Source organism: Humulus lupulus, chromosome 8 (assembly GCF_963169125.1).
Source record: "Humulus lupulus chromosome 8, drHumLupu1.1, whole genome shotgun sequence".
NCBI classification, from domain to species: domain Eukaryota; kingdom Viridiplantae; phylum Streptophyta; class Magnoliopsida; order Rosales; family Cannabaceae; genus Humulus; species Humulus lupulus.
The window spans coordinates 68499951-68512082 of NC_084800.1; positions in this window are offsets into that span (position 1 = coordinate 68499951).

Below are 12132 nucleotides of genomic sequence, written 5' to 3' on the forward strand. Positions count from 1 at the left end.
AATAATATGTTACAAGCTGTGACAAATCACATTTTGTCACATTATTTAATCTAACATTATATTATATGAAATAATATAATATATTGGAGCTTCATAGTTGGAAACTCATAGCAATAGTTCTGAATTTTATAAGTTTAACCTATAGTTTAAGAATATTAATTATAACATAATGTTTGATTAATATTGTTGGTTATTAATATGATAATTATTATAACCTAAGGTTTAGATAGAGCCAATAAGAATATGACACTTGTTATGAGCATGGTTATTCCTAAGGTTTAGATAGAGCCAATAGGATTATGACACTTGTCATATGCATGATTATTAAAGAATTATTATTTTAATGATCAAATAAGAGAAATATAATACTTAGTCTTCACCAGAATCTGTTAGGAGCATGACATTTGTCACAATTTTATTTAGTTGTGGATTATGTTGTTATTTAGATTATTAAATAGATTTTCCCGTAACTTTAGGGTACTGTAACTTCTGACCTATTTTAAACTGTTATGAATTTCAAAAAATAGTATTTCTAGAAAGTTGTAGATAATTGAATTATCTTTCTAACGGTATAAAGATGGTCTAAATCGGAGTCCTACAGCTCCAATTATGTTGATTTTACTGCAGATGAGTTTAGAGTTACGAGATTTAGGGAGTTAAAAGTTAAGATTCTATTTGTTTTTATTATTTTGTTTTTAATTTTAAAAATCAAGCTTTGACTCCTTAAACCTCTCTCTGAACAATTTGACCAAGTCCTAAGCCTTTGACTGACGAATATTCAAATATCTTCAATAAAATTCATTATTTTTATTCAAGCCAAAAAGAAGATTTTTATTCCTAGAACTCTATAAATAGACTTAGGACCCAGCCCGCGTGGATATTGGCAGGAATTGATTGAAACTTTAGCATGGGCTCATGAACGAACACCTTTGGCTAATTTGATCAGACTCCAAGGTGCTAGTGAGACCATAAGAGTGATAAACACTTGGGTTGGGAAAAAGCTTTTCTATTCTTAAGCTTTATAAAACACTTTGAGAAGTAAGGTTAGAGTGTTTTGGTATGGAGTTAGACTAATCCATAAGGTCAACTGAGGTACTCTTATTCTTAAGTTTCATTCTGTTTGATTCCTTAGTTTCTTTAGTTTTTATTCATGTTCTAACTTTTGTTGTGGTTTTGTGGTTAGGATTTTAAGTTCTTTGAACTTAAGGTGACTTTTCGGTATGTTTCCTCTTGGTGGTTTAGTTCTATTCCTTTCATCTTTGTCCTTTAGAAATACTCACTATTTTTATTGCTGGTTTTAGGAGTGTTCCAAGTTCCGCATTTGTTCTCAATTATCTCGGTGTTGGTAAGAAAAATTAGATAGCTTGGTATTATGATCTAGTTTATGTTTGTATGACCTAACATTTCAAGTACAATAAATGGGTAAGTGTGTCTAGACCTAAGGTGTCCAATGATATATGACGGACTATGTCCGGTAGGCTCGGTTGCCAAAACTTTATGACGGACCTATGTCCGGTGTATGGCGGACTTTTGTCCTGGGCTTAATTGCCACCCCTGTATAAGCACTTATCTTTTTATTATATCTGATTTGTTATTTTTGGTTATGATTATGATATATGACCTATAGTTATGATTTATGACCTATGATTTATGATCTATGATCTATGACTTATGACTTATGACTTATGACTTAGAGTATGATTTATGATTTATGGCTTAGATTATGATTTAGAATTATGACTTAAGATATGATATGATCTAGATGTTGTGTTTGTATGACTTTGGTGAATATATGTTATGTTTGATTATATGACTAACCCTTGTTTGTATTTTCCTTATTGGGCTTAGAAGCTCACTCCTTATGATGTTGTTATTTTAGGAAATTAAGGATAGAAAGGTCGGTGGCGAGTGGGACCTAAGAGCTTCGTGATGTATTTGTTGGGGACCATATAGTTTAGCAAGATCAAGCGGGCCAAATTATTTATTTATTTTAAAGTTCGTTTTATTTAATTGTTTCTCATTTTTATGTTAAAGACAAGTATTTTATTTTTATAAAACCATGGATCCATGTATTTATTTTTAAGTTTTTTATTGAATAAAAGAGCAATATTTACGATTATGACCCAACGCTATGTTCTCAGTAATCTATGAGAAATTAGGGCGTTAGAGCTCTAAAAGCATGTAAAGACATTTTATTGGTTTTAAATAAAAGTACAATTTTATTATATTTGAATGTTATAATTATTGTTTGAATTCCTTATTCATTCATGAGAATATGATCTTGTATTAGTATGAGAGAATTAAGATCATATATAATGAATAAAATAGTCAGTAACATATTAAAGTATGGAATTTTTAATGAGTGGTTACTAATACGGTTTGCTAAGCATACGAGATGCGAGTAATCTAGATTCAGATTACTGATGTGGATAGGCATCTTAATAAATGTGTTGTATATAATAAAAATTATATATGACAGGACCGATGAGAATTAACTATCTTTATAAACTTACCGTTTGAAATAAAGATTTAATTCTTACCATTATAGATGATCATTTGTTGAGTATTCATGAACTCTTGTTTGTGTTTATTGGATCTTCTGATTCACTCGTTAAGGTCTCTTAGAATAATGAGGCTAATGACTTTTGTTTTGGAGATTTAATATCATGGATGGCTAGGACACATGAATTACAATATTGGAATCAATGCTTTCCAAACGGATCAGATATTTGTTCCCTTTAGGGTTAATTTTGGAACTGAATAGTTATTGAGCTCAAATCTATAATTAGATTATAGATTAATTATTCGCTAGTGAATTAATGGTACTTAAGGATCAAGAGGTGATTAGAAGGGTAAAACAGTAATTTTGACCAACTTTAATTAACGAACAAATAATGGAGGACAGAACTACATATATTGATTATATCAATGGACTACAAGAGGAAACTCTGTAAATATAATTCTATAAATACTTAGAGTACAATTCCATATTTATTGTGTAGTAATCATGTAATTAATAAATAAGATTATTAGATTAAATAGTTTGACTAATAATCTAATTTATTGGAGCTTCGTATTATAATGTCCATGGTCCCTAGATCACATTATGTCCTACACTGTCAAGGGTAATGATGTCAAAAGAAAGATTTGTAGAGAGAATGACTAATTTGCAAAGGAATTCATTTTCCAAGGCAAGGAAATAATTATGTAATAATTGTAGGTAATTGATTAATTGTGAATTAATTAATTATTTAACTGTTGACCGTGTTTTTGGCCAACGACGCGTAGATGTCAAAACGAAAAAAACCTTCAAGAGAAATAAACGACACAAACAATTTTTATAGTGGTTCAGCCCCAATGTGTTGGTAATAGCCTAATGCACTTAGAGTTATGATTATAGATCTACACTCAAGATCAGATGAAACTGAGTCAACTGAGTTTCTTCAGTGCAGATTACAAGAATACAAGAGTTCCCTCAAGAAACAATTACTCTCTCTCCAGAAATTTAGAATTCGGAACCCCTTTTATGATGCCATGAGCCTTGTATTTATAGGCTTAGGATCGTACAGATGATGTCCCCCATAATCGGGATATTTTTTTATTCTCACTATATTTAATTAATAATAATATTCAAAATACAAGATTCACTATATTTATGGGATAATATGAGAGATTCTCGCGCAAGCTAAGACCGATTCTTGTTGAAGTTGTTTCTGGGATCTTTTGCGTAGCCCTGTTCTGTCTAGTCGATCCATATCACCTTCAGGTTGGTTGGCCAAACCTTCACTGGTCGGCCTAACACTTTACTGGGCGGACACGCACCTGACTGGGCAGACAAACATGTGACTTGGTCGGACGTGGTCATGACTGGTAGGACATGGTCATGACTGGTCGGCCAAGGTCATGCCTAGGCAGACAAACATGTGACTGGTCAGCCAAGGTCATGCCTGGGCAGACAAACATGTGACTGGTCGGCCAAGGTCATGACTGGTCGATCATGACACTTGACTGGCTAGTCAAAATTCTTCACTGGTCTACCAGGTCACTCCTAAGCCAGATTACCCAACCATTCATTGCCATTTGTCATTTCTATTGACATGTCATCGTTTTCAAATTTTGGGGATAACATTTGCCCCCCAAGTTTATTATATGATGTTCTCACATAATAAACTTTTTTCTCCACAGTTGACGGCATAATAAAAAAAAAATCCAACTGTTCATTTTCCCGCCCATGCAACAAACCACGACTCCATAGCAGACCACGATCACTGGTATTAACTGCTCACAGTAGTGGGGAGAAAAAATATTCAAGGAATTCTAAGGGTCCAAAAATAAGTGGCAATTTCCACTTTTTTTTCTTTAAATAGACCCATGTGTTCCCATATTCTCATAAGCAAAATAGAGCAAAAATTTCCCTCTTCCTTCACCTTTTCCTCCCTTTGGCCGAATACTCCATAACTTCTTTTCTTGGCCGAAAGTTCAAGAACATCAAGGGATAGCTCCCATTTCTTCAAGAAAATCAAGGGCTCTTCAAGATTGGGTAAGTCCTTCTTCTCCATCTCCACTTATGTTGTTTTTTTTTTCAAAACTTCAAGAAGAATAGGTGTTGGCCAAAACTCTATATGAAACTTTTCCCTTGAATTTGTGTATGAATCTTTGAAATACAATGTGTTTTGTGGCTGTTTTGATGTTGTTTAGGTTATGGGTAACTCAATTTTATCTTCAATTTCATAGAAATTTAAAGAAAAATGAATCATTCAACCTAAATCATAAATATTGATTTATGGGTAATGAATGGTATATATGATCTCAAGAACATTTGAAACCCTTCAAATCACCCCATTTGATCTTGTTGTTAGGTATTTTAGATGAGGAATTGTGTTGGTGTCCTATGGGATTTAGGGTTTTTCGGAAAGGGATTAGGGAAAAATGTCATATCCGATCAGCCAAGCTTTTTTTTTTTGAATGTTCGGGTATGCTAGGGCTGCTTGGACACCCTCGATCCAAAATGCCATTTGACCGGACGTGTCCTAGCACAGCCCCTCGGCACCTACTCGGATGGCTCGACACTCCCCTCGTACGCGCGCATAAACCTCTCGGCAGGCATGGCACACCCCTCAAACCCCAAACATCCGCTCGGACCTTCGGCACGCTGCTCGAACATGCGCATCAGCTCCTCGGCACGCACGACACTTGATCGGTCATCCTAAGCATCCGCTCGGCCACTTCGGCATGATGCTCGGACACGCGCATCAGCTCCTCGGCAGGCACGGCACCCGATCGGTCATCCTAAGGCGTCTGCTCGGACACCACGTGGGCCACTCTAACACGCCCCAGCCTTTATGCACCCAACCGGACATGCCTTCGGCACTTTAAGCATTTTTAACACTTTAAGAACTTTTAGGCACTTTTAAGCACCAATTGTTCTTTTTTTCCTCGTGCATATTATATTTTTACCACTTAGATAAATATTTATCTAAGTAATAAAAATAAATATTTTTCTGCTGAAATAACTGATTGATTTATATTTGTATGGTTACTCACCTCCCCATTTTTATTTTTTGTAGATGAATCGTTTTGACTATAGGGGAGGTGACAACCATACAAATTCTGACACTTCCATCCCGCAATCGAGCGATACTCCTCAAAGCAGTGATTCTTCGTCGAAGTCTCCTAACAGTCGCACTCCTGAGGATCGCCTTCGCCGTTTTAAGAAGATCCTCCCCCGATCAGCTTTATACTTCCTTCACGAAGAGCAGTTCCTCCATCAACAGGCTGAACAGTCAGAAATGTGGGTAAAGAAATCTAACAGACTTCCTCAGGACCAGGACCCTCAGGTCGCTCGCAGAGCGGTGTAGAAAGTGGTGGAGCGCAGTGAGGTCTGAACTGCGGCTTCTTCGAGACCACCCCGCCAGACGCAAAAACCAAATAAGCCTTGGAGAAAAATTACTCAGAAATTTGCTACCGAGATCCAGCGTTTGGTTGTCCAAAAACCAAGAAAGGAAGGAGAAGAAACACCTTCTTGGTTTACCGCCAAACCTTCGAAACTTAACCCCGGGATGTTCGACAAACACATCCAAGCCTTGGGCCTGAGAGGGGTTAATGTGATATGTCCGCGCCCTCATCAGAGAGCTAACAGGCCTGGCGGACCTTACTGTGCCTGGTCTAGGCACCATGTATACGCAGGAGCTACCATCCCGCTACATTCCTTCTTCCGGTCAGTAGCGGAACATTTTAACGTCTCTCCCTTCCAGATCGCTCCTAATGGGATTCAGGCGTTGTCCGCTCTATACGTCCTTTACTTCCTGCAAGGCTGGGATCCACCCACTCCTCATGAAATACACTACCTATTTGACTTCAGAACCAACCCGAGCCACAAGAACACAGGTTTTTTCCACCTCTTCCATAGGCATAAAGGGATTAAATACCTCCATGGTATTGCTCACAAGTCGAATCCTGGGAAATAATATACAGAGTATTTTCTCACTTCGGACATCAAGGCCAACAACTTGGCCTTTACACACGCGGGTCCATTTCACCAGCCCTTGCCTACCAAAGAAATGTGTGCCCGAGCTGAGGAGTTGGCTGATATACGCACCGAGGAGAAGGATGTGAAAGAGTTGGTTACTGTGGATAATCTTCAGATGGTGGGCCTGCTACCAAGTAACCAGAACATCACCGTAGAGAGCCTTGCCGAGGAAGTTAATGCAACTGATCAGTCCAATGTCGATACTAAGGAAGTGATCGATCAGTTCTCTCCTGGACCATCTCCCCACTCTCGCAGACCAGGTGACCTCATCATCAGGGAACCTCAGCCAGAGGACCAATGCAGACTTGTTATTCCCACACAGCCTGGGAAGGGAAAAACCATCCAGCTTGAGAGAGACTTAAGCTCATCATCTGATGAAGAGGATGGCTTCCTCGACCAAATCCTAAACTCAGGTCTAGTAGTCATAATGAGATGTTTGATTTTAAATAACTTGGGTATATGGGATTTATAGAGCTGTCTGGTAGTAGTAATGTATTTATCCACATATTGCTTTATTTTTTACTAACAAATTCTGTGCTTTCTATTTTGCAGATTCAGAGATGTTTAGACAATTCAACACCTCTCTTGCCCCAAAGAGGAAATCTGGGGAAGGAAGTGGCTCCACCCCTCCAAGCAAAGTCCCAAGGACCACTCCGCCCAGCCAAGGGAGACAAGCCGAGGAGTCGATAACCATCCCGTAGCTGACTCCTTCCTCACTTCCTCCCTCTGCGAGCCCAACCCCTACTCGCCTGACTGGCTTGAGTGAGGCCCTTCGCACTGCTGGTGGTATCAGGAAGAAACTGCTTGACCAGACTCTCCATGATGCTTCAATGATTCAAAGCTTTGAATCCTTACCTCGGCTTAGCGTTGAAGTCGTCTTACAAAGAGGGCTCGCTCAGCTGATGAATGTAAGTATTCTATCACAAGACAGTTTGTTATTAATATTTTTACTTGCAGTAACCTCCTATTTTCCATGCAGTCGCTCATCACCATCAGTCACGCTCAGCACCGAGCAGTAGACTATAAGGAGTTGATCAAGGTCCTAAATGATCAACTAGTGGATGCTCAAGCTAGAGTGGAGACTTTAACTTCTTCGAAGAAGGATCTCAAATTCAAGCTGGAGCAGGCAGAGAAGACCGTGGCTGAGCGGGATGAGTCTCTTAGGGGGCTATCTGATGAGAATCAAAAACAAATTCAAACCAATAAGTAACTGACCGATCAGCTGGAGAAACTGACCCGTGAGAACGAGGAATTGACTCGTGAGAATGAGGAGCTAAGGCGAGAGAAAGAAGCCGATCTTGCTCGCTATGAGGAAATCTGCTTCAACTGCTTTTACCAGGTGTGGAAGCTAAACAAGCCTCTCAACCTCGAATTTCTCACAGAGGAGGCCAAGGCAGAAGAGCTTGCAAAATGTGAGGCAAAGGCTGTTGAGGAAACAACTAATCCTGCTGACACTACACCTTTTTCCCCCACGTTGTCATTCCGACCGGAAGAAGCAGCTGATGCTGAGGAAGGAATTGATCAACCTGCCATAGCCGACCAGTGAGCTCCCATCTGACCAGAGAGGCCTCCATCCGACCAGAGAGGATGTCATCCGACCAGGTGACTAGTAGACCTTTATTTTGTATTTTGCTACTGCACTTTTGCTCGTATGGCCGAGCTACGAACACTTTACTTTTATAGACTTAATCAATTAAAAGTTTTATTACATAGATGCCTTATATTTTCATGTGAGTACTTAGTTTTCTAACTTAGAAATTCTAGACATTTCATAAGTTCATACTAAGTATACTTTCTCACACTCTTATTGCTTTAACATTTTATGAGCATAATGTTTATTGTCACACGAATATCTGCTTCTAACTTAAAATTTTAAAAAAATTCCAAGTTAATTAAGCTTGAAAATTTTCCAAGTTAGCTTAACGGCCCTTTTGACTTCAAAAACTTACAAGTCAGCCTAAAAACAAATATATTTGCTCGTGTTCTTATTGCTTGTGTTGAAGTGTATACCAGTATACCCTATGTGCCCCCCAAGTGATTGAGGGTTGAAAAATCCTTGATCACTTGCTACTTGACCGAATTTGTCCGAGCAGTTAGTACTCGTGAAACACATTGAATATACAAAAGATATTTCAGCAGTTAAACACTGCAAAAACATGCAACTATTTAAACGTTGGTCATTCATCTGATGGATACCGACCAGTTGAACACTGCCCGGTATTTCTTTTAGAAAACCTTTTTTTATTTTAAGTTGTAATGACAGTTGAACACTGCCAAAGCAAGAATAATCAACACATATGCAAAATTTGTAGCAAGATTCGACCGCGCTACGCGTGATCTCTTTTATTACTCGTAAAACAAAAAGGAAAAAACGTGTCTAATCACGAGTCTCAAACAAAATAACATAACTGGTTAGCAAATAGCCAGTTCACAAACAAACTTAAATAACAAGTTAAACACTTGATACAAAGCTACTACTATGTAAGCAGTATTTATTGATAATATTTCCTCAAGTGCTCGCCATTCCAATAGTTCCTGATCAGCTCTCCATTTAATCGAGCAAGTTTGTAAGTGCCGGGTGGCAAGACTTGCTCAATTTGATACGGTCCCTCCCAGTTTGGTCCTAGTACTCCAGTTGCCGGGTCTCTGATGAACACCTTCCTGAGGACCAAATCTCCGACCTGGAACTTTCGATCTCTGAATTTGGAATTAAAATAGCGTGCCACCTTTTGTTGATGAGCAGCAACTCTCAAGCTTGCTTTTTCTCATCTCTCCTCAAGGAAATCTAAAGACTCAGCTAGCAACTGGTGATTCTCCTCCTGGTCGTACATGGTCCTTCGATGAGATGGTGGGTCTACTTCCACAGGTAACATGGTCTCATACCCATATGCCAAGGAAAATGGGGTATGACCAGTTGCTGTCCGGGCAGCAGTCCTGTATGACCAAAGGAGTTCTGGTAATTCTTCCGCCTAAGCACCCTTAGCTCGCTCTAGACGCTTTTTTAGAGTATCCTTCAAAGTTTTGTTCACGGCTTCAACTTTCCCATTGGCTTGTGGATGGGCTACCGAGGAGAAACTTTTTGTGATGCCATGCCGAGTGCAGAAATCGGTAAATATGTCACTGTCGAATTGAGTTCCGTTGTCAGATACTATCTTCTTGGGTAAATCATAGCGACATATTATATACTTAACCACAAAGTATAACACTTTATTCGAGGTGATCGTTGCTAGTGGTTCGGCTTCGGTCCACTTTGTGAAATAATCCACAGCAACTACTGCAAACTATACTCCTCCTTTCCCTTTGGGTAGTTTCCCGATCAAATCAATGCCCCATACTGCAAAAGGACATGGGCTCTGCATTTGCTTCAAGACATTTGGAGGCGCCCTGGGTACTTTAGAAAATCTTTGGCATTTATCACACTTCTTTACGTATTCCATGGAATCTTCATTCATTGTAGGCCAGAAAAATCCTTGCCACAAAATCTTTTAGATAGACTCTCGCCCCCCAGCATGATCTCCACAGAACCCCTCGTGCACTTCAACCAATAAGTTTTTTGACTGGTCGGGTGATATGCACCTGAGTAGAGGCAAAGAGTACCCTCTTCTATACAGCACCCCATCCATCATAATGTACCTAGCAGCTTGCCTCATAATCTTCTTTTCTTCATTACGATCATCTGGGAGGGTTCCTTGCTCAAGGTAAGCAATGATGGGTGTCATCCAAGTGTCAACTATTGTGATGGGCATGGCTTCTTGTTCATTAATGCTCGGCTTTGCCAGGTATTCCACCGGTATTATATTCAGAGTTTCAGCATCTTTTGCACTAGCTAGTTTTGCTAGAGTGTCTGCGTTAGAGTTCTGCTCCCGTGGTACCAACTTAATAGTATACTTCTCGAATTGTGCTAGCAGAGCCTTGGTATTATTTAAGTATGCCATCATGTGTAGGCCCCTTGCTTGATATTCCCCTAAGACTTGGTAGACCACCAATTGGGAATCACTGTTCACCTCAACCGACCGGGCTCGGACATCTCTAGCCAAGCGCAAGCCTACTAGGAGGGCTTCATACTCCGCCTCATTGTTAGAAGCACTAAATCCGAACCTTGGTGCACAATGAATTCGATGCTTCTCCGGCGTGACCAATATAATTCCAGCTCCTGAATGATGCTCGTTTGACGACCCATCAACAAAAAGTTGCCAAGTAGGAAGATCCTCTCTCTGCCCAGCTGTACGCTTTTGCTGGTCGGGAATATCAGCAATCCCAGTACATTCAGCAATGAAATCCGCCAAAGCCTGACCCTTAATAGCAGATCTCGGTTGGTACTTGATTTCGAATTGACCCAACTCAACCGCCCATTTAAGTAGCCGACCAGATGACTCCGGCTTCTGTAAAACTCGACGTAGGGGCTGGTCGGTAAGGACTTTAATGGGGTGCGCCTGGAAGTAGAGTTGCAACTTGCAAGATGCAAGTACCAAGCAATAGGCCAACTTCTCGATCACGGGGTACCTGGACTCTGCTCCTACCAGTCGCTTGCTAACGTAGTACACCGGATGCTGTACTCTATCTTCTTCTCGTACTAGAGCAGCACTAACAGCATGCTCTATAACTGCTAGGTAAATTAAGAGGTCCTCCCCATCAACCGGCTTCGAAAAAACAGGAGGTTGAGCCATGTGCTCCTTTATGGCTTGAAAGGCTTGTTCATATTCTTCCGTCCATTCAAACTTCTTGCTTCCTCTAAGCAGGTTAAAAACGGAACACACTTGTCCGTCGACTTAGAGATGAACCTGCTTAGAGAGCAATCCACCCAGTCAAGCTTTACACATCCTTAATTCTGGTCGAATACTTCATTTCTGCGAGCGCCTTTATCTTTTCTGGATTTGCCTCTATTCCTCGAGAGTTTACAATAAACCCAAGAAATTTTCTAGAACTTACTCCAAACGAGCATTTGAGGGGATTTAACTTCATGTTGTACTTTCTCAGTACTGCAAAGCATGCCTCCAAATCTCGTACATGTCCTTCTGCTTCCTTTGACTTTACCAGCGTATCATCTACGTACACCTCCATGTTCTTGCCGATTAAATCACGGAACATACCATTCACCAGACACTGGTAGGTGGCTCCCGCGTTCTTCAAGCCGAATGGCATGACCTTGTAGCAGTATAGCCCTATGTCTATTCGGAAACTGGTATGCTCTTCGTCGGGAGGATGCATGCTAATATGGTTATACCCCGAGTAAGCATCCATGAAGGACAATGTTTCATGACCAGAGGTTGCGTCCACCAACTGGTCTATTCTTGGCAAAGGAAAACAGTCCTTTGGACATGCTTTGTTCAGGTCGGTAAAATCCACACAAGTCCTCCACTTTCCTTTAGACTTGGGCACTAACACTGGGTTTGAAACCCAGGCAGGGTAATATGCTTCCCTTATAAACTCGTTTTCCTTTAGCCATTCCACCTCCTCCTTGAGAGCCTTTGCTCGATCTTTGTCAAGCAATCTTCTATTCTGCTGCACTGCTAAATAGCTTTCATCCACGTTGAGCACGTGGCTGATCACAGTTGGTGAGATACCCACCATATCCTTGTGAGACCAGGCGAAGACATCTTGAT